The 23985-nt window shown below is 50.8% G+C and overlaps 1 protein-coding gene across 2 annotated transcripts in view; it reads right to left on the bottom strand.

The window, feature by feature from the left end:
* The window catches only part of NOL4L (nucleolar protein 4 like), a 144186-nt gene that overhangs the window by 86474 nt on the left and 33727 nt on the right, over nt 1-23985 (bottom strand). Inside the window, exon 1 of one of the 2 annotated variants that reach the window (XM_032295262.1) lies at nt 9249-9961. The exons of the other annotated variant lie outside the window; for it this stretch is intronic. The gene's annotated coding sequence lies outside the window, so the exon portion shown is untranslated. Of the gene's footprint in view, nt 1-9248; nt 9962-23985 lie in introns of those variants that run through there. 2 annotated transcript variants of the gene reach the window in all.

The following is a 23985-nucleotide window of genomic DNA, read 5'->3' as shown; positions in this document are numbered from 1 at the left end:
GACTTCGGGGGAGCTGCTCTGAGCCCAAAGTGGGAAGCAGACCCACCAGGCTCTCAACTGCCAGCTCCTTAAGGGGAGTCTGTGGGGACGTTATGGAGCTTTGAAGATCGAGAGCAAACTGTACAGAGATTTCCGGGGAAAGGAGGCAGGCTTTTCTCTAAAAGTGCCCAAAAAACACATCTCCAAGAGAATTCTTCATAAAGGACCCCAACTCAAGGATGTCAGCAACAGGAGGATGTGGCTTTGCTCCCTGGCTGTCTCTCCAGTACTGACAACAGTGCCTGACACACAGTAGGTAGTCAGCAAATAAGGACTGGATGGATGACTGAGTGGTCGTTAAGTGGCAGCTGGGCTGAGTCACTTGGACACACTCTGCCCTGGTTTGAATACGGCCCCATCATGGAAATGGCTGTGTAACCCTGAGCACTTACTGTGCTTCGAGCCTCAGGCCCTTTATCTGTAAAATGGGGATAACAGAAGCCCCGTTCCCACGAGCTACCGAGGAAAGAACTGAGATGTGCATGCAGCACTTAGCACTGAGCCTGGCGCACAGGGACTGCTCCATAAACATTGTTATCAAGAAGCGCTTTGCAGTTCACCACGTTTCCCCCAGGTATGAGAGAGCCGAAAACCGTGACAACCCTGGGAGGTTGTTACGGTCAGGACCTGCCAGAGGTACGGAGGCTGGTGGGTGGCAGAGATGGCTTAGGACCTCAGACTGCAGTCTGAGTAGAATGCAGGCCACACTGGCAGGGGATGCTCGCTCACAACATGTTCTGGCACAGACAGGTTTTGGTTTCACCCAGGAGCTTTCCCAACAAACCATGATGGGCGAACAGCAGTGTCTTTTCCTCGGCAGCCCATTCAAGAGCAGAGAGCAGATGGGGGACAAAGGGCATCTGGGATGTGGGGTCCACAGCCTGACAGCCAGTGGGCAGTGTCCCTAAATGGTGACCCTGGGAGGTGACCTCACTGGCCCCAACCAGGCCCTCTCACCAATGGCTTCCTTCCTGGTCATGAACCATTTCAATGGGATGTCTCAGATAGCGCGTATCTCTCTCGCTGCCTGTGTAGGAGAAGCCACTTGCTGGTCCCGCTTCCTGGCTGTGAGATTGTGGGCAAACCCTTCAACCTCCCCAAGCTTCACTTATGAGATGAGCTGTGAAGTTCCATGACTTTTCTGTTCTTAACCTCTCTCAGGAATCAATTTGACCCCTTTTTGTGGGTATCCCACCCCCTCTGACATCTCAGGCCATTTGTACAGGCTGATCAATGACTAACATGTTCACTGTTGACCCATAAATGCCCAGCATTTCAGGGCCCTTCAAATACTGCCAAGACAGGGTTCAGATGGGACAAATGTTATGGTATGTCAGTTGTAAAATACTTTTAAAAAAATTTTACTCAACAAAGATCTGGATTTGGGATGTACAGTTATAACACACTTCTAGCCAGAGGTTCACATTAGTGAAAATAAACAAAATGAACCTTAAGAATGAACATAGCTAGGTTTCTATTTCTTTTTTTTTAATTGCATTTTAGGTTTTGGGGTACATGTGAAGAACATACAAGATTGTTGCATAGGTACACACATGGCAGTGTGATTTGCTGACTTCTTCCCCATCACCTATATCTGGCATTTCTCCCCATGCTATCTCTCCCCAACTCTCCAACCCCCACTGTCCCTCCCCTATTTCCCCCCAACAGACCCAAGTGTGTAGTGCTCCCCTCCCTGTGTCCATGTGTTCTCATTGTTTAACACCCACCTATGAGTGAGAACATGTGGTGTTTGACTTTCTGTTCTTGTGTCAGTTTGCTGAGAATGATGGTTTCCAGGTATATCCATGTCCCTACAAAGGACACGAACTCATCATTTTTTATGGCTGCATAATATTCCATGGTGAATATGTGCCACACTTTCCCTGTCCAGTCTATCATCGATGGGCATTTGGGTTGGTTCCAGGTCTTTGCTATTGTAAACAGTGCTGCAATGAACATTCATGTGCATGTGTCCTTATAGTAGAACGATTTATAATCCTTTGGATATATACTCAGTACTGGGATTGCTGGGTCAAATGGAATTTCTATTTCTAGGTTCTTGAGGAATCACCACACTGTCTTCCACAATGGTTGAACTAATTTACACTCCCACCAACAGTGTAAAAGTGTTCCTATTTCTCCACATCCTCTCCAGCATCTGTTGTCTCCAGATTTTTTTAATGATCGCCATTCGAACTGGCGTGAGATGGTATCTCAATGTAGTTTTGATTAGCATTTCTCTAATGACCAGTGATGATGAGCATTTTTTTAAATGTTTGTTGGCCTCATGTATGTCTTCTTTTGTGAAGTGTCTGTTCATATCCTTCACCCACTTTTGAATAGGCTTATTTGTTTTTTTCTTGTAAATCTGTTTTAGTTCTTTGTAGATTCTGGATATTGGCCCGCTAGGTTTCTATTTCTTGATCTGGGCAGTAGTTATCAAGTATGTTCAACATATTAAGTCATTAAACCTTAACATTTGGTGACTCATGCCGTAATCACAGCACTTTGGGAGGCCAAGGCGGGTGGAGCACCTGAGGCTGGGAGTTCAAGACCAGCCTGACCAACATGGAGAAACCCCGTCTCTACTAAAAATACAAAATTAGCTAGGTGTGGTGGTGCATGCCTGTAATTCCAGCAACTTGGGAGGATGGGGCAAGAGAATCGCTTGAACCCGGGAGGCGGAGGTTGTGGTGAGCTGAGATTGCACCATTACACTCCAGCCTGGGCAACAAGAGGAAAACTCCATCTCAAAACAAAACAAAACAAAATCTTAACATTTACAATCTGTATGTCTAATAAACTTTAATTTAAAAAAATTAGTTTTTAAAAAGAATATCATGGGGTAGTTCCAATGAATTTTTAAAGTCAGGTACAATACACATACAGGAAGTACCATCTTTACCTTTTTTTTTTTTTTTTGAGATGGAGTCTCGCTCTGTAGCCCAGGCTGGAATGTGGTGATGCGATCTTGGCTCACTGCAACCTCCACCTCCTGGGTCCCAGTTCAAGCAATTCTCCTACCTCAGCCTCCCAAGTAGCTGGGATTACAGGCACGAGCCACCATGCCCAGCTAATTTTTGTATTTTTTAGTAGAGACAGGGTTTCTCCATGTTGTCCAGTCTGGTCTTGAACTCCTGACCTCATCATCTGCCCACCTCGGCCTCCCAAAGTGCTGGGATTACAGATGTGAGCCACTGCACCTGGCCCATCTTTACCATTTTTAAGTGTACAGTGAAGTCTGCCACATTTGTATCATCTGAATCCAGAGGCACAGTTCCGGAGGCTTAGCTGCTTAAAGGCTGATAGATCTCCCTGTTCAAAATTGTTTCAGAACAGAACATAGATATTTCTGGAAAAGGAAGGAGACAAAATTTTGTGGGAAGGAATAGAGAAAGAAAACAATCTGATGAGGAGATAATATTTTAGATAGGTGAGATGGAAATTTCCCCCTAACCCAGTTTGGGGGCCTTGGGTAGGTCACTTTATTTCATACCTCTTTTTTTTTTTTTTTAGACAGTCTTGCACTGTCATCCGGCTGGAGTGCAGTGGCATGATCTTGGCTCACTGCAACCTCCACTTTCCAGGTTCAAGAGATTCTCTTGCCTTGGCCTCCCAAGTAGCTGGGATAACTGGTATGTACCACCATGCCTGGCTAATTTTTGTATTTTTAGTAGAGATGGGGTTTCACATGTTGCCCAGGCTGGTCTGGAACTCCTGACCTCTCACATCGTCCCCCCACCTTGGCCTCCCAAAGTGCTGGGATTTATAGGTGTGAGCCACTGCGCCTGGCCTATTTGTATACCTCTCAAAAGTCAGTTTCCTCACCTGTAAAATGGGCCTAAAAATGCTAGCTGGATGTTCCAAGGATCAAGCATGCATGTCAGGCACCCAGCACATACAGAATTGCTTAATGTTCACTTCTTCCCTTGGACCCCCCCAAGTCTGGATATTTTGAGTTTAGGGATCTCCTCTTATCTCTGGCCCCTCTGACGCATCCAGAGGGGACCCGTAACAAAATGGGTTCCCTTCGGTAACACCCATCATTAGAAGAGATGCACAGTCCTGTTTAATTCCTAAATAATATGCCAAGGCTCCCACAAACTCGAAATAAGCTTTCCAAAAGTCAAAAGCGTAATTGACCAACCCAGATAAAAAAGCAAAACACACTGCCCCATGTGGCCTGTCTCTCTCCAGGCCTCCCACCTGCATTCTTAGGCCGACTCCAGTAAACAACAGCTTTGCACCTGGTCCGATGTGACCATAAAATTGATCCCAGCAAAATTCATCAGGGAAGCGGTTTTCAGTAGTTCCCTCTGTAAAAATTGATCACTCTCTTCCCTGATGTTCAAATGTGGGTCCTGTGATCCACCTATCTCTATAGCAAAGATTTACATAGGAAAGGAGGGGGCCTGGAGCCACCAGAACTCAAACCACACAGGTCTGCAGAGCCACACCTTGAACTGTCTTCCAGTGAGCTGGAGCCACCTGGATTCCATGTGTGCTACACCCTAAAGGAAGAACGCCAGGGTGTCTGCGAGGCCTTCAAGGAGAACCCTGAGAAGGCAGCAACAAAGGGATCCGACGGTAGTCACGTGCCACAGACATCTCTGCTATCCCTTGCATCCATGGAGGTAATAACCTTCATGCTAAATGCTGCAGGGGAGGCAGGCCTTCCCTAGCTAAGAATCCAGATACAGTGCTGCAAGGGAAGAGCTGTTAATAAAGGGAGCAGAAAGCACCTTCCCTGTAGCCTTGGGAAGCCCCTGCCACCCGCCCTCTGCCTGGTACCCAAATTAGCTCCATCGAATCCATTGCCCTAAGCAAACTGGGCAGTGGATCGACAAAGGAAGTTCACTTCATCTATAGGCTGGATCAAGAAGAGACCTGGAGTCTCCTGACTATCCCAGCTTCCTGGAAACACTTAGCAGAAGTAATGGAATGGAACCCTCCAGCACGCCATGGGAAAAACCATGAAAAACACACAGTCACTTGTGCAGGATCAACCTCTGGGGCCTTCCTGCATGGAGAACATTGCCATGGTAACACACGCCATCCTTTGGAACCATCCAACCCCCAAACAGCCTGCCAGAGCCAGGCCAACAGAATCAGACATGGCAGTAGTTTTAAAAAATTTATGGAGAAGCTCGGCATGGTGGCGCATGCCTGTAGTCCCAGCCACTCAGGATGCTGAGGTGGGAGGATCACTTGAACCCAGGAGTTCAAGTCTCCTGGGCAACAGAGCAAGACCCATCTCTAAAACAAAAACAAAAACAAATAAAAAAAAAAACCCTACAAATTTATGGAGCTACATCCTTGGACATCACCAACTCCCTTAAAGCCAGCCCATTTGGGTTCTAAACTAAAGGGTAAGTGGCAAATCATTGACAAAATCACCAAATCTCTCCTTAAATACTGCTGATATTTTAAAATATTTATAGGAGCGGTCCTCAAAATGTGGTCCTTAAACCAGCAACATTGGCATCACCGGGAATTTGCTAGAAATGTACATTTTCAGGTTCCGCCTTATACCTACCAAATCTGATGCTCTGGGGGTTTTAACAGGTCCCCCAGATGATTCTGATGCAAGACATATTTTAAGAACTGCTGATTAGAATGTCTCCATGATTGAGCCAGGGAAGTAACTGGAGGAAAACAGGCATTGGCTCATTAAATAGAGACATGCTCTGTGCTTCCTGGCCTAACATATTAATATTTTCATCTCCAACGAAGGCCAATTTTCCTAATGGTGAGAACAAAAGAATCTTATTGGGCAACATTAGTCTAAATTCAAGACATCTGCCCAGAGACTTAATGTGGATTATGGATAGAAAGAGCAGGAACGCCCCACATCCTGACATCACATTTTCAAGTCCTCCCTAGCCAAGTTAATTAATATTTAAGCAGGGCATCCCTTGGCAGGTCTTTTCTGGCTTCCTCGGTTTCCTCAGACGGATCTGAATGCTCAGCATGAGAAGACTGCTACCTCCAAGGCTGCAGACCTGAGAGGGGGATCGGGAGGTCCTACCAGGCCATTAGACAGGCTCCTGCTGGGGCGACCTCAGGGAGCTCCTGAATCGGACTGAATCTTGCCTGTCTCCCCACATGAGCCAATTAAATGGACCCCTGCCCTTGATGGCGAAGTGAGGTCCAGTTGCTAATGGATTGCAGTTCTGTCATCTCCATTAGAACTTCGAAGTCACTTGCTGGTAATAAGTTACATACTTATCAAGGTGGGATCACAGTTTTAGGCCACCAGGGTGCCATTTAGTGCGCCACCATCACTATATTAGTAGAGTGTGCCTTCCAGCAACGACGAGGCCATGGTTGAGAGGATGTGGCTAAATAGCAGGGACATTTCTCAACTGGGTTTCTCCTATGGTAGAAGAAGGAACCACAGAGAAAGTCCTTAGAATATGGTGCATTTCAGATCCAGCTCTTGACAAGGCATAAAAATCAATGAGATCGCTGTTAGAGGAGAAAGCCAGCCAGCAGAGCTCACCCCAAAGGAAGCAAATCTTTGGCTACCCCTATGTGGGAGTCCAGAACTTTGGGGGCTGATTGCACAGGCAAATTCAAGGATGCTGCTCCATCCCATCCAGGCCATCAGAGTGGCTGAGGTCACAGACCAAAGTTACCCTGCGGATTAATTACTAGCATGCTCTTCCCAACTTCTGCAACCGTGGAATTCCTCCTGTCCCCCAAACCCAGCCTTAATAAATTCAGCCAAGGCTGGGCACAATGGCTTATGCCTGTGATCCCAGCACTTTGGGAGACAAAGGTGGGAGGATCACTTGAGCTCAGGAGTTCAAGACCAGCCTGGGCAATATGGCGACCCCCCCCAACCCCCAACCCAGGTCTCTACAGAAAATACAAAAAAACCTAGCTGGGTGTGGTGGCATGCGCCTGTAGTCCCAGGTACTCAGGAAGCTGAGGTGGGAGGATCTCTTAAGCCCGGAGATGTGGAGGCTGCAGTAAGTCATGACTGCACCACTGAACCCCAGCCTGGGTGACAGAGTGAGACCCCATCTCAAAAAAAAAAAAAAAGCAAACCAAAACCCAAAAACAAATCAGCTAGAACTGGAGTTTTGGAAGCTTTTAGGGGATTCCTGTAAAGTCTCATTTCAGTGCCCGGTGGGGCTGAAAAAAGAACCAACGGGGAGGAGTCAGTCTCCTGCAAAGGGGCCCCAGAGGGAAAGGAAGGAGGTGGAGAGGAAATTAAAAACCGCACTAAACTAAGACAACAAAAAGAAAAGAAAATCAGAATGAAGACCATTACCCAAACATCCAGAGACCCTCTCTTGAGCATCCCCAAAAGAAGCTGGTCTTAATTCGTAAAGGGCAATCAGGTGACTGAAGAGAGGGTATTGCTTCACGGGGACAAAGGCAGTATTTTAATTTCTCTTGGTTGTGAATACCACCTACGGGGACTGGAAACTGAAAAACCCCTCCAAATAGGAATTTACCACAGAATCCTGGGTCCCAAAGTTCTATTGAGCTCTGTAGGCCTGGATGAGACACACTCCCCCCATAAATAAATAAATACATAAACAAGGCGCCGAGGAGTCAACATAGCACCTGCCTCTTCTCCACCCTTGTGCACAATCTCCAACTGTTAGCGCGGAGCCGCCGCCGCCACTGCCACCACCGAGTCGCACCTGCCATCTGGAACAGGCCTCACATATTCCAAGACCTCCTTTCTGCTTCGCTGAACCTCCATCTTCTTTCAAATCACGTGGGGGACCAAAACGCACACCCCAGGCCACAGAGAAAGGTGCCTGGGACCAGACCCCCAAACAACAGTGCTACATTAGAGGATGCCATCTCCTCCAAACAGCTCTGAGTCTTTTTTTCTTTTTTTGGTTTCGTTAACTCTGGGATGTCTGGAATGAGTGTGGGGGGAAGGAATGGGAAGAGAAAGGGGTGCAGTGGGCCACAGTGTCCCCCAGTGAGAAGGAGAGGGGCTGGGGAAGTGCAGTTCCGCATGACCATGACTTGTGAGGGCTGGGGCTGGACAGGACAGGGTCTGAAACTGGCTGCAGGACTCTGGCCTGGCGGGGGCAGGGAGGGGACCCAGGAGGGTGCTCTAGGGGAGAAGTCACAGGCCTGACCACAACCCAGCCCCAACTCCAGGCAAGGGGCTGTCCTGCCTGGGCCTCAGTTTCCTCCTGTGTGGGGTGACACCACAGGCATAATGGCTTTCGCCACCTCATAGGAAGTCTGTGGGAACCCAAATGACGCACAAACAGCACCTGCCCTAGAAGACACCCATTAAAGAGCTCTGTCTGCCACTCTGGGGACCCGCCTCCCGGGGCACTGCAGCCTAGGACAGGGAATCGGGGGTCACTGAAGCGGGGGTCCTAGGCGGAAGGAGGTGACCCTGAGCCAGCCAGGCACCGCGGGCGGGGCCCTCCGGGCCGAGGCGGCGGTCCGGGTGCGCTAACGAGCGGGGAGCCCCAGGTGCGGGCCCCACCCAGGGCCGGGGGAAGAGGTGGGGCTGGAGGGGGAAGGGAGCGGGCCGCGCTAATGACTGTTGACAGCGCGCGCTGGGGCCGGGCTGGCCGCGCGCGCCGCTGACAGCTGCTCGGGCGGAGGGCGAGGGGCGGGGGGCGGGGGGCGGGGGTGAGGGCGAGGCGGCCGCGCTGTCTTCACGGCGCACGCGCGTGCGCCCCGGCGGGGAGGGGCGGGGAGGAGCTGGGAGGCGCGCGCGCGCCGGGCCGGGTTCGGAGGGCCTGCTGGAGCGGCTCGCGCGGGCTCCTCGCGGGCAGGCAGGTAATGAGAGTAACCATGGCAACCCACCAGAGGAAGTGTATTCTGCAGGAGACGTTAATCCCCTCTCCCCGGAGCTGGGACAGCCTGACTTTCCATTCTCACACAGTAATTAGATACCAGCTGTCAGTGCAGGGGGGACGGCTCCGCGGCTGCAGCCCGGCTGAGGGGGGGGCGCACCAAGGGGGCGGGGGGGACACGCAGGGACGGGGCGTTAAAGACACAGGGACGCTCGGCGGCGGCGGGCCGGGGCGGCTCGCCTCCCCAGTCTCCGGCCTCCAGGCGCGCGCCCGCTCACCTGGAGACCCCGCCCGCGCGAGCCCCGCCCACCCCACGCGCACCTGCTGCGCGCGCGCCCGCCGGCCTCGCGTCCCCCTTCCGGCCCAGCCAACCCGTTCCGGGCGCACCTGCCCTGCCCCGCCCCCCGGGACGCTGCCCACCTGTCCTTTGTGCAGGGCGGTACCCTTCGATCTTGCCAGCTCCCCTTCAGGGAGCGCCCGCTATGTGCCAGGCGCCGTGCCAAGCCTGATCTCCCGTAATTCTCACAGACCCTCCGCGGTCAGCGCCTCTGCTGCACCCCGCCCAAGGCACAGCGGGGTGTGGCCATTTGCCCAGGGTCACGCAGACTTGAACCCCCTATCCCCGTGCCCATTTAACAACCAAGCTACAGCGCCTCCCACCGCGTCCACATCCACATCTGCTGTGACTCCGGGGCCTCCTAACCGCCCTGGGAGGCACAACAGTCACACTGGTGGCTGGCATCGCGGTGCGCCTACTGTGTGCCAAGCACTCACGGCCTCGTTTCACTTTCGCAACAGCTCCGAGAGATCTGTTGCCCCAGGGTGAAGAAGTGAAGGCACAGAAGAGCTGAAGGGATTTGCCCACAGTCACAAGGCGCAGAGTGGCAGAGCTAGGGTTCAAATCCAGGGAGTCAGACCCCAGGATCCCAACTACTGGGCTCCATTAGCCCCACCCCTGGATTCGTGGTGGCTGAAATCCAGTCCACACCTCTTCCTCCTTTTCACTGTTCAGCCCACGCAGGTCCTGTCCTAGCATCATGAGGTGCAGCCTCTCCTAGCCATACCTGAGAAATCTAAGAAGTTTCTAGGCCTAAAGCCACTGCCACAACCCTTGTTTACTTTTTTTTCTTTTTGAGACAGAATCTCACTCTGTAGCTCAGGATGGAGTGCAGTGGCACGATCCCACCTCCTGGGTTCAAGCGATTCTCCTGCCTCAGCCTCCCAAGTAGCTGGGATTACAGGCACGCACCACCATACCTGGCTAATTTTTGTTTTTTTAGTAGAGACAGGGTTTCACTATGTTGGCTAGGCTGGTCTCGAACTCCTGGCCTCAAGTGATCCATCCGCCTTCGGCTCCCAAACTGCTGGGATGACAGGCATGAGGCACCGCTCCCAGCCCACAACCCTCATTTCTGTCAGGCCTCCCAGAAGCTCCTGTTGTCAGTGCAGGCAGCTGCTTGGAAGTCATTCTAGGCCACCCCCTCCATTTCTCAGGTAGGGAAACTAAGACCATTCAGGTGAGAGGCTGGCCCAAGCAGGGAGATGGCCTGGGAGAGCCTTTGGGGGGTGAGGAGGTTCGGTCCCCTCAGGCCTGGCTATGCCCCCTGTCCCCCCACTAACGATCAGGCCCAGAGTTGGGGAGGGGCACACCAAGGAGGGGCAGGAAGTGTCCAAGAAGCAGAGCCAGCTCTGTGTCCCCAGTGGCGGCGGGTGTCTGGGGCAGGAGGAGGCTATCTGATCCCTTCCCCACTGCCCCGGCCATGACCTCCTCCCTCCCTCCCTCACTCCCTCTCTCCCTCCTCCCTCATGGCTGGGGTAGCCAGCACCCAGGGCTGCAGCTGAGAACCCAGCGTTCCCCAACCCCGCCAGCATTCCAGTGGGAGGAGGGGTGGGGGAGGCTGTGCCCAGAGCTTTAGGGACAGGGGCACCCCTGGGGCTGCCCTACCCTGGGAGGGCCAAGGCCAAGCTGCCTCCAACCTCACCGTTTCCTGCCTCTGCTCTCCCCATCTCTCAGTAGCAGAGCTGCCTAAATTTGGCTCCAGGAGGGAATGGGGGAGGCAGCGGCAGGCGGGTGCCGTCAGAGGCCAGGGCGTCTCTCCCGTCTAGCCGGCTGGCATTTTTGCTGTCTGGAGGAGGGCAGGGGGGCCCGGCAGCCCTCTCCCGGAAAGGGAGATGTTCGTACCTTCTGACATACACTGAGTAATGTGCAAACGACATGCAAACTGAGCTTCAAATCAGCATCTCAGCCAGGGAACAGCTTGAGAGCTGCTTTTGGGATGAGAGCAGAAGGACCAGAGCCCAGTGCCCAGGGGCTCTAGTGGGGGTGGGGTGGGGGGCGGCACAGAGTGTCTAGGGCTGGGCATCGGGAGACTCAGTTTCTTGCCAGCTGTAAGGCTTCATTCCAGTGGCTGGACCCTCTGGGTCCCAGCTCAAGGGCAGGACCATGGCTTTCTCTGCCTGCTCCAGCAGAGAGGCTGGGCACACCCCGTCACGTGGTTAAGCACATGAGTTCTGCAGCCATCCTGCCTAGGTTTGAACCCTGGCTGTCCACTGGCCAGCCGAGTGAATCCCTCGACCGAGCACCCAGGCAAGCAGCTTGTGGAACTGGGTGTCCCTTTCAGAATAGCCACTTCCCCTCCCTGGAAGTTGGGCACAGGGGCATGACCTGAAAGGACCTGGGCTTTGGAATCAGATCTGGATTTCAAGCCTGGCTCAGCCAGTGAGGCTCTCCGAGTCTCACTCCCCCCATGTGGGAAATGGGTTCAGGATCTCAAGGTCAGCTGTGACGTCCACGTGATGACCTTGCACATGATGGGCACACACAGGCCTTCCCATGGTGCAGCCTCACTGCTGGCTGCATTCACGCGACTCCCAGCTCTGTCCCATCCCATCACTCCTCTTCTCTCCGCTCTTCTGTCCTGGCTTTTCTTTTGTCTCTAGATGTAAATTTCTTGCAGTCTTTTTCCTTTCTGTCTCTCTACTTAACTGGTGATCTTGGACAAGTCAATTGCCTCTCAGAGTCTCAGTCTGCACATCTTCTAAATGGGAGTAAACGAGAGGTGGACAATGAGCCCTGTCTGGGTCCTGGGGCTAATCTTTATGAGGCCACCCACCCATCATCCTAAAGGGCCAGAAGGGACGGGCTGTGCCCTCAACTCTATTGGGCATGGCGTGTTGGGGCTCTGCTTCTCAGTAACTCTGTTTAACCCCAGATAACTGCTCTCCTGCCCCTCGCCTCAGCTGATATGAGCTGAATCCAGCTTCCTGCCACCCAAAAGCCACTTCCTGCCAAACTTGAGCTGATACCAGAAGAACTTGTTTTCTGTGCACAGAGCAGTCCCTGGTGGGGCAGCCACCAGCTTGCCTCAGGTGTGAACATTTTTTTCCATTTGCTGGTCTGTCTGCTGGGCTGGGCAGGAGACGCTGGGGACTCTGACCCCTTCGTCTCTGTACCTACCTGTCCTGCCCCAAGGTAGCCTCCAGGCCCGCCAGCCATCCCAGGAAGGGTGCCAAGTGTCCCTCTGGGCCCAGACAGATGTGTGTAGGCCGTAACACGCAGTCTGACACAGCCACACACACACATAGTGAGTCTGACAGAGCCCCTCTGGCCACTGGGCATTTGGGGAGGACTCAGAGAGTCAATGTGTGACTGTCACACACAGTTAAGGTCACAAGACACAGACACAGCCTCACACATGCAACTATATGCAGTCCTTGGACAGACTCACACACAGTTACACGCAAGCCCACAGCTACGCTCAGACTCCCACAGCATTACACACAGTTTCACACATGCATACAGGAATCTTCCTCCCAGCCCCCCACACTGTCCAGCACTGATTTTCCAGAGGTATTCACTGATTCAACACATTCTTTTTGAGGGTCTTCTCTGTGCGGGTCCTGGACAACCCGTCATCAGAATTATTGGAGCAGGAACAAATAATGAGCTGACATATGCTGTTGCCTCTGTTTCCTCATCTGTGAGATGAGGATGCTAGCCCTGCCCCATGGGACTGTCAGTGTTAGGAATGAATGCGTGGAAAGCCCTCAGTTGGTGTTTGGCCCGTGGAGAATGCCATCTAAGTGAAGCTATCCTGGTTAGCCAAAAGCATCCCGCCGTGCCCAGCTCCACACAGAATTTCTGGCACACATTATCTCCCTGAGCCCTTGCCCAAGTCCCCAGCAGCTGGGGTCATCACCCCCATTTCTCAGATGAGGAAACTGAGGCTCAGAGAAGAGGCCCACAGTCTGCAGGTGGCCCCACTGCCCTCGTGTCATGCCATAGTGCCGCTCCAGCCTGCCTCGCCACCCCCTCCATGCACACATACTGTTCCCTCTGGCTGGAATGCTCTGCCCACTTGCATTTGACACGCCCAGCTCCTCTGAGCTGCCTACTTACAATTCTGTGAAATGGGATACCAGCCCGAGTCAGCCCCTGTTCATGTTCCTCAGGGCACTGGACTTTAAGGGCCTAAAGACCGTTTTGTCCTCTTCTCTGGCACACAGTAAGCGCTTGACAACTATTTCAAAACTAAAGAAATAAGCAAGTGGCCTCATGGCTACTGAGGACAGAGTCTGGAACGGAACGCAGGGCACTCTGAGCTGGAGCTCACTTCTATGCTACTGCCTTTCTCATGCTCCTAGCAGGCACCAAATATGTCAGTGAGTGAGTGAATGAATGAATGAATGAATGAAACCAAGATCTCAGGGTCCCAGTCAAGTGCTCCCTGGGCTTCATTTCCTGGCAGTGTGGACATGAGCTAAGCTCCAGCCACCTTGGATGGTGGCGGGGATGGCGGGGCTGATGGGCCGCCTGAAGCCGGCTGTCAGGAGCTCGTCTGGCCACAGCCGCCAGCAGGGGAGACCAGCTGGCGGTGCAGGGTCCATCGGCCCAGGCCTGGAATCTGAGCTGCCCTCAGAGGCCCAGCTTCTCTTTGGGCCTCCACAAACTGGCCTTTGTTCCCCAGGCCAGCCAAGACCCAGCAGCTTGGGCTTTCTGTCTGCCCGCGGCACCCGCGCTGAGCTCGCGGGGGTAAATGGGCCAGCCTCCCCTCTGTCCGTGCCCAGGACGTCGCTTTAGGACTAAATGGAGATGTAATTTTCTATACAAATCCATCACAATTTAGATGGAGTGATTGTAATTGGCTTTTCAATGGGGGTTTTGTCCAGTGCTGGTGGCTAGAACTGGGTGGCCTGTTTGAGGCAGGCTCCATTTAAATGACAATAAAGCAATAATATTGAGGACTTGTACAGTGCCCAGCACTCCTCCCAGCCCAAGTAAAGCCTCATGTTTATGGATCTGGCCCTTCCTTGGGACCGTCTGGACAGGCAGGGGGCGGGGGCATCGAGCCCAGAAGACGGGTGGCCACATCTTTGGGCTTCTGGACACAGAGCTTCGGAACGGCTGGGGCAGGGTCCCACGTCCACCAGCTTACCTGCTTTCTCATTGCCGACACTCTCATTGACTAGTGCCTCCTGGGGGCCGGCTGCTAGTCCAGGTTTCAGGGGCACCAAGACAATGAGAGCTGCTGCAGCGGGTCGGAGGGAGAAGCCTGCAATGGCCAGTGCCGCATGATGTTTGAGAGCATGACCAAGAGATGACCAACAGCCAAACAGCCTGGGCTCAAATTCTACTCCGCTTCTTTTTAAAAAAATTTTTTGAGACAGGATCTCGCTGTGTCACCCAGATCATACAGTGGTACAATCATGGCTCACTGCAGCCTCGACCTCCAGGGCTTAAGCAATCCTCCCACCTCAGCCTCCCAAGTAGCTGGACCATAGGCACATGCCACTAAACCTGGCTCATCTTTTTATTTTTCTGTAGAGACAGAGTCTCACTGTGTTGCCCAGGCTGGTCTCGAACTCCTGGGCTCAAGAGATCCTCCCACCTCGGCCTCCCAAAGTGTTAGGATTACAGGTGTAAGCCACTGTGCTCAGCCCCTACTCCACTTCTGACTTCCTCCTGAACTTTGTCAAGTTACTTAACCTCTTCATGCCTCAGTTTCCCCAGACATAACATGAAGCTGCAGTAAAAGTTACTGTGAAGATGAAACACACCTTAACAGTACCTGGGATGTGGAAGGTGCTATATATAAGTCACTGCCGTGATTCATTCCAAGCTCTAGCTCTGGTGTCAGGGTGACCTTGGGCACGTGACTTAACCTCTTTAAACCTCCACTGACTTCTCTTTAAAACGGGGCTTTTAGGAGAACCGACCTCATGGGGTTATGAGGATTTTAGAGGATGTAGGAAAGTGCTGAGCACACAGCCATGCTCGATAAACACGAGCTCTCTTGCTGTGGCGTTCTCGCCTTGAGGAGCTCGCCAGCCAGTGATCATGACCATGTCAAATGTGGGGAGAAGGAAAGAGAATAAAGCTCACAGAAAGCCGCCATGGAGCTCAGCTGGCTCTGCCACCAGGGGATGCAATGGGAGAGAACCATCCAGAGGGCCCTCGGGAACAGGGCAGGGAGTGGGGCTGCATAAAGGAAGGCTTCATAGAGGAGGTGATATTTGTGCTGGGCCTTGAAGGATGAGTGACACTTTTGCCACCAGAAATAGTGATACCCAGCCTGGCCAACATGGTGAAACCCCGTCTCTACTCAAAATACAAAAAGTAGCTGGGGCCAGGCGCGGTGGCTCATGCTTATAATCCCAGCACTTTGGGAGGCCAAGGCAGGTAGGTCACTGAGGTCAGGAGTTTGAGACTGGCCTGACCAACATGGTGAAACCCTGTCTCTACTAAAAATACAAAAATTAGCTAGGTGTGGTTGTGGGGGTCTGTACTCTTAGCTACTAGGAAGGCTGAGCAGGAGAACTGCTTGAACCCAAGACAAGGAGTTTGCAGTGAGCCAAGATTGCGCCATTGCACTCTAGTCTGGGTGACAGAGTGAGACTCCATCTCAAAAAAAACAAAAAAAATTAGCTGGGCGTGGTGGCATACACCTGTAGTCCCAGCTAGTCAGGAGGCTGAGGCACGAGACTCACTTGAACCCAGGAGGTGGAGGTTGCAGTGAGCCGAGATCTCGCCAATGCACTCCAGCCTGGATGACAGAGCGAGACCCTGTCTCAAAAAAAAAAAAAAAAGAAAGAAAGGGTGATACCAGGGGCAGGCACTGTGGTTACTAAGTCAACAGGCAGACCTGGCTGCCTCCTGAACAAGTGATTTGTGCCTGTGAAAAGGGCAGTGGAGGGAGCCTCTGCTGCAGGTGCAATGTCAGGTCACCTCTGAAGGCCAACAGCCTGTGCAGGCCCTCAGGCAGGCGGGCGGCCGGCACCGTGGGCAGCGGTGAGTGGGATGGTAGGAAGCTGTGCTGAACGTGCTGAAGGACGGATGGGGTGGCGGCTGTATTCACGTGAAACAGGCAGCCATAGAGGGATTTTCAGCAGGCGGGTGACACCATCCAGAGGATATTTTTAAATGATCCCTCTGACTGCTTGTGGAAATGGGCTATAGAGAAGAAGGGGTGAGAGAGAGGCAGGGAAGCCATGAGGAAGCAGTTGGATCACTGGGGGAGAGAAGTGGTTAGACCCAAGGAATGGCAGGGCCCAGGAGCAGCTGGAAGGATGATGGGAAAGCAGGGGGCGGGCGAGGAAAGGAGGGGGGAAGGGGCACAAAGACGCACGGGGCCTTTGAGGCATGGTGAGGGGCTGTGTGCAGCTGGTAGCCGAGCAGGGTTGGTGGAAGGAGATGGGAGAAGAGAGGTGAGGGCCACCTCCCACCTCCCCTGCTATGGCTCTCCAGCTTTGTCCTGAAGGCAGTGGGGTGCTAACAAGGATTTTTCTCCAGGCAGGAAAAGACCATGCTGAGATTTGTGCTTTTGAAGGATCATTTTGGCTGCAGGGTGGAGGGGTGGGAGGTGGCAGGTGGGCGAGGCTGGAAGGAGAGAGGCAGGGAGGGAGGTGGTCAGTGGGGGCTCAGAGGCCTCAGCAGGCATCCTGGCCAGCTCCCAACTCCGAGAGCAGCAAACCACTTCCTCGGGGGTCTAAAACCAGTCCCAGGTCACAGAGCTCATCAATGGCAGAGATGGATCCCACCCCAGGGTACACTCAAAATCCAGCGCACCATTTCCCTTTGCCATCATCAGCCTTGGTCACTGGTAAAATCCATCACAAATAGCTTTTCATCATGACTTTCGGCCAGAGAACCTGTACTATGATACCAGGAGGGGAGTACTATTATTATTCCCATTTTACAGATCAGGAAACTGAGGCCAAGTCACCTGCCTAAAAGCACACAGCTGGGAATTGAGAGCCAGGTTCAGATCTAGGCGGGGTGACTCCAGACCCACACCACAGGTCCTAAGCAGGAGGCCTCAGGCCAATTGGGGTCTATGGACGTATTTGGGGGACCTGCAGATGTTTATTACAATTTCAATTTGTTGCTGATACTTAAAAATTAGGGCTGAGCGTGGTGGTGCCTGCCTGTAGTCCCAGGTACCCAGGAGCCTGAGGCAGGAGGATCACTTGAGCCCAGGAGTTTGAGGTTGCAGTGAGCTATAACACTGCCACTCTCCTCCAGCCTGGGTGACAGAATGCGACCCTGTCTCTAAAGAATAAAAATAAAAATGAAAAAATGGGACATTTCCTGAAAGAAAACATGAACTTTGGACAGGACCTCTTGATGTCGGCAACCCCAGGCCCCAGTCCTTGAACTTGGTCCATCTTGGGGCCATTGGACATCTCTAGCATGGGCCTGTCCTCTGCCTCCAGACAGCCGACTGGACCAATCTGAAAACAAGTGTGTGTCTAGGGCTCCCTGGAGAGCTAGAGAGACACATCCATCCACTCATCCAACAAGCATTTAGACCCCGCTTCCCCTGCCCGCAGCCCCTGCCACCACCAAACATCCTCCACCCGCAGGCTTCTCTCCATCTCCCTGGCTCAGGCCAAACGCCCTGAAGGCATCCTTAACTGCTCACTGGTTCTCACAGCCCACATCCCATCCATTGGCAAGTTCTGTTGGCTCCACCTTTAACTATATCCAGAATCCATCTGCATTCTACCGCTGTCCCAGGGGCTGGGGGTGCAGGAGGAGGCACGTGCTGTTAGTCTAGTGTGCTGGGTCTCAGTTCCCTTGTCTGTAAGAAGGGCGGGCTAGAGCAGGACATTTGGATTCCCATGATTCTTGTGTCCAGATTTTGGAGCTAGGAAAAGCCTGATTCACAAGACACTTAGGTTACAATTCTAATTCCCTTCTGGCCTGGGCAGGACACAGGTGGGACACAGGAGGAGAGCATGGGTGTTAGAGGCAATGACAGTCTTGACTTTCAACTCCCTGGGTCAGGAGCTCCCTGGGATGGAGGGTGCCTTGTTCACCACTGCATCCCCAGTATCTCCCAGAGCTGACCACAGAGTAGGTGCCCAGGAAACGTGTATGAAAGCACAAGTGATGACTGAGTCCTCCTGGTCCTCCAGAGGGACCTTGGGCATGCACTAACTTTCAGAGGGCCTTGATTTTTCCCATCTGAGAAACAAGCAGAACAATCTAATGCCACTGCCTTTCTTCTCTGTAACAACAAACATGTACCATGCACTTACGGTGTGCCTCACACTGCCCTCTGTGCTCTCCATGTATCAACTCATTGACTGTTCGCTCTAGCCCCAGGAGGTTGGGACAACTCCCTTTTACAGGGGAGAAAACTGAAGCCCAGAGAAGAATGCGACATCCCCGCCCAGTGTCACACAGCACAAAGCACCTGAGCTGGGGACCACCCCAGGCAGCCTGGCCCCACAACTCTCATTCTTTTTTGAGACAGGATCCTGCTCTGCCACCCAGGCCAGAGTGCAGTGGCTCAATCATGACTCACTGCAGCCTCAATCTTCCAGGCTCAAGCGATCCTCCCACCTCAGCCTCCCAAGTACCTGGGACTACAGGCGCAAGCCACCATGCCTGGCTAATTTTTGTATTTTTTGTAGAGACAGGTTTTCACCATGTTGCCCAGGCTGGTCTCGAACTCCTGGGCTCAAGCCATCCTCCCACCTCAGACTCCCAAAGTTCAGGGATTACAGGCATGAGTCACTACACCTGGCTTTCCCATTCTTAAACACTGTTCTAGGCTGCCCCTCAAGAAGATATGAGGTTTGGGAAGCCTGTCCCAAGGAAGCACCCTTGGGACACGTTGCAGGTGGGGACATCCTGGGCAGGAATGCAAGATCAACAATCCTTCCATGGCTATTACATTCCATCCAAATACTCATGCCTGGATTTGAGGCCCCTGGAAGCAGCTCCGGCCACATCTTCTCCCAGAGGCCCCAGTACAAACCTGACATTCCAGCCTCCCTGGCTGCTTCTCCTCGCATGAGCTCTGGGGCAATCCTGCCTCTGTGCCTGGACAAACACTGTCCCCTTTACCTGGAATGCCCAGGACTGGGTGGTTTCATTCAAATGCTCTCCCTCTCCCCAGGAATCCTTCCCTGACCTTCCCCTAAACACCAACCCAACATGTCTCTTGCCTTCAGTTTCCTATAACACTTTGCCAACAAGGATAGTAATAGCCAATGTGTATTAAACACTCCTGATGTACCAGTAGGTACTACTGTCAACATCGTTTTACAGATAAGGAAACTTAGCACTGAGAAGAGAAGCAACTTGCCCAAAGTTACATGGGATGGAATCAGGATTAAACCTACATTTGCCAGACAAATTGCAAAGCTAGACCTCTAAGCCCCTAAACCAGACCACATCTCACTAGCAGGCACACAATAGATGCTCATTCAAGATCCCCTAGTAACTAACTGCCTTTGGCTTCCACACTTAATTGCCTTTTGCACACTTAAGTATGATCTTAGTGATTCTCCAGGTGTCACTTGCTGAATTTGCATGTTTCTTGTAGTTATTTCAGAAGTGGTCAGAGTCATTCTCAAGGCACGGGGGCTGAATCAAATGGTGAAAAATAAATAGGATCGGATGTCAGATAGATCATGTGAACTGAGATCTCTCACAGTGGGGATTCTAATTCTCATCTCCAGGGACATTACGAGGGGATGCACAGTGCCAGCATACACCGAGTGCTCAATATACAGTAGCCACGGTCATTACACGAATGGCTCACATTCTAGACATTATTGCCGGGCATGAGAATTGGTTCCCTTCCTATGGAAGGCAGTCTGCATCATCCCCAAAAGCACGTGCCCTTGGACCCAGCAATTCAACTCTTTGGTAGAAGCTCATGCTTGAAATGGCCATCTATGTTCAAGGATGTTCACTGAAGTCTTACGAGAGCAGAATATCATAAAAAATCTGAATGTCCATTAACGGGACTGGATAAGCAAATTACAGTCCAGCCATAAAACTGAATACTACACAGCTTTAAAAAAGAATGAGAAAGTTCTTTATGTTCTGACGTACTTATGAGCTGACAGCATACAGATTTACTGTTGAGTGGGAAAAACAACCCGAAGAATGTAGGAGCTAAAACTGTAAAACTCTTAGAAGAAAACGCAGGGATAAATCTTTGTGACCCGGGATTAGGCAATGATTCCTTACATACGACACCAAAAGTTCAAGCAACAGAAAAGAAATTAGACAAAGTGCACTTCCTTAAAGTTAAAAACATTAGTGCTTCAATGGACACCATCAAGAAAGCAAAAAGACGACTTGTAGACTGGGGTAAAATATTTGCAAACCATGTATCTGATAAGGGACTTGTATCTAGAATACAGAAAAGATTCTTACAACTCAATGGGAAAATGACAAGTAATACAATTTTTTAATGGGCAAGGATCTGAATAGATATTTCTTCAGTAAAGGCATGCAAATGGCCAAGAAGCACATGAAATGACAGGCAAGATCACCAGCCATCAGGGAAATGCACATCAAAACCACAGTGAGGTGCCACTTCACACCCACTAGGATGGCTCTGATGAAAAAGACAGTTAATAACAAGTTTGGCCAGGCATGGTGGCTCACGCCTGTAATCCCAGCGCTTTTGGAGGCTGAGGCGGGCAGATCATGATGCCAAGAGATTGAGACCATCCTGGCCAATGTGGTGAAACCCCGTCTCTACTAAAAATATAAAAATTAGCCTGGCATGGTTGTACATGACTGTAATCCCAGCTACTCGGGAGGCTGAGGCAGGAGAATCACTTAAACCAGGGAGGTGGAGGTTGCAGTGAGCTGAGATGGCACCATTACACTCCAGCCTGGGTGACAGAGCAAGACTCTGTTTCAAAATAAATAAATAAATAAATAAATAAGTTTTGGCAAAAATGTAGAGAAACTGCAACCCTCATGCACTGCTGGTGGGAACGTAAAATGGTGTTCCGATTTGGAAAACAGGTAGATCCTCAAAGGGTTAAATATAGTTACCATATGACCCAGCAATCCAATCCTACATGGAAGAGAATCAAAAGCATATGTGCACACAAAAACTTGTACATGACTGTTCATAGCGACATGATTCGAAATAGCCAAAATGTGGACACAACACAAATGTCCATCAACTGCTGAATAAATAAATAACATGTGGTATGTCCATTCAATGGAATATTATCAGCAATAAAAAGGAATGAAGTACAGTCATGTGTCACTTAATGATGAGACAGTTTCTGAGAAATGCGTCCTTAGGTGATTCCATCATTGTGGAAACATCATAGAATGTATCCACACAACCCTAGATGACACAGCCTATTACCGTACTGAATATGGTAGACTATTGTAACACAATGATATTTGTTTTTTTGAGGTGGAGTCTCGCTCTGTCGCCCAGGCTGGAGTAGTACAATGGCACAATCTCGGCTCACTGCAACCTCCGCCTCCCAGGTTCAAGCAATTCTCCTGCCTCAGCCTCCCAAGTAGCTGGGATGACAGGCACCCACCACCACACCCAGCTAATTTTTTATATTTTTGGTAGAAACGGGGTTTCACCATGTTGGCCAGGCTGGCCTCAAACTTCTGACCTCAAGTGATCTGCCTGCCTCGGCCTCCCAAAGTGCTGGGATTACAGGTGTGAGCCACTGTGCCCAGCCAATATTTGTATATCTAAACATAGCTAAGCATAGAAAATGTACAGTAAAAAAAAAAAAAAGAAAATGTACCGTAAACAATAATATTATATTTTAGGTCAGGCACGGTGGTTCACACCTGTAATCCCAGCACTTTGGGAGGCCGAGGCAGGCCAATCACTTGAGGTGAGGATTTCAAGACCAGCCTGGTCAACATGGTGAAACCCCATCTCTAATAAAAATACAAAAAAGTTAGCTGGGCGTGGTGGTGGGTGCCTGTAATCCCAGCTACTCAGGAGACTGAGGCAGGAGAATTACTTGAACACAGGATGTGGAGGTTGTAGTGAGCCAAGATTGTGCCACTGCACTCTAGCCTGGGAGACAGAGCAAGAATCCATAAATACACTATTACAATAATCTAGGCTGGGCACAGTGCCTCACGCCTGTAATCTCAGCACTTTGGGAGGCCGAGGTGGGCAGATCACCTGAGATCAGGAGTTCAAGACCAGACTGGCCAACATGGTGAAACCCCATCTCTACTAAAAATATAAAAAATTCCTGAGTAAACACTTTTGGGAAAGAAATTAAATAAAGTAAAAAAAAAACCCAAAAAACTGTAAAAATAAAATACAAAAATTAGCTGGGTGTGGTGGTGGGTACCTGTGTTCTCAGCTACTTGGGAGGCTGAGGCAGGAAAACCACTTAAACCCGGGAGGCGGAGTTTGCAGTGAGCTGAGATCATGCCATTGCACTCCAGCCTGGGCGACAGAGTGAGACTGAGTCTCAAAATAATAATAATAATAAACATCATCATCATCTTATGGGACCACAGTCATATATGTGGCCCATTGTTGACCAAAATGTCCTTAAGTGGTGCATGACTGTACTGATACATGCTACAACATGGATGAACCCTGAAAGTGTAAGTAAAAGAACTATGTTACAAAAGACCATGTACTGTATGATTCCACTCAAAGGAAATGTCCAGAAAAGGCCAATCTAAAGAGAAAGAAAGCACAGTAGTGGTTGTCTCCCTGCCTAGAGCAGGGAGTCAGGAGGAATGAGGAGTGACTGCTTAGGGGCATGGGGTTTTTTGGGGGGCGATGCAAATGTTCTAAAATTGATTGTGGTAATGGTTGCGTATCACTGAATATATAATACTGAAAGCCATTTAATTGTATTTATTATTATTTAGAGACAGGGTCTCACTCTGTTGCCTAGGCTGGAATGCAGTGGTATTAAACTCCCTGCAGCCTTGAACTCCTGGGCTCAAGTGATCCTCCCACGTCAGCCTCCAGAGTAGCTGGGGCTATGGGTACACACCACCGTGCCCAGCTAATTTTTAAAATGTTTTGTAGAGACAGGGTCTGGCTATATTGCCCAGGCTGGTCTTGAACTCCTGGGCTCAAGTGATCCTCCCTTGGCCCCCTAAAGTGCTGGATTACAGGTGTGAGACACTATGCCCAGCCTGAATTGTATTTTAAATCGGTGAATTGTGTGGCATGTGAATTATATCTTTAAAAAAAGCTATTATATATTAAAAAGCAACCTATGGAACAATGTACAACATATTTTGTGTAAAACTAGAAACAAAACCCAGAAATAGATTTGCATATGTGCATATACATGTATAAAATATCTCTGAAAGGGTACTCAAGAAATAACAGTGATTTCGCCTGGGGAGAGGAACAGGGTGACTGGCAGGCAGGGCCAGAAAGGGGACTTTTCTTCACTGTACAAGACTTTTTCTTTTCCACCATACACTGGTACTTGATGAATTGTTTTTATGTTTTTTGGGGTTTTTTTTAAATAATGAAATTCTGACCAGGTGCTGTGGCTCATGCCTGTATTCCCAGCACTTTGGGAGGCCGAGGTGGTTGGATCACCTGAGGTCCAGAGTTCGAGACCAACCTGGCCAACATGGTGAAACCTCGTTTCTACTAAAAATACAAAAATTAGCTGGGCGTGGTGGCAAGTGCCTGTAATCCCAGCTACTCAGGAGGCTGAGGAAGGAGAACTGCTTCAACTGGAAGGTGGAGGCTGCAGTGGGCTGAGATAGAGCCACTGCACTCCAGCCCGGGCGACAAGAGCGAAACTCCTTCACAAAATAATACATAAATAAATAATAAAATAAAATAACAAAATTCTGTTACCTTCGAAAATGCTGTGGGCTTTTTTTTTTTTTTTTTTTTTTTTGAGACAGTCTCCCACT

Source organism: Sapajus apella, unplaced genomic scaffold, assembly GCF_009761245.1.
Source record: "Sapajus apella isolate SASKATOON/1434 unplaced genomic scaffold, GSC_monkey_1.0 scaffold33, whole genome shotgun sequence".
Classification (NCBI taxonomy): Eukaryota; Metazoa; Chordata; class Mammalia; order Primates; family Cebidae; genus Sapajus; species Sapajus apella.
Note: the sequence above shows the minus strand (reverse complement) of the source record. Positions and strands in the feature narration are given on the sequence as shown.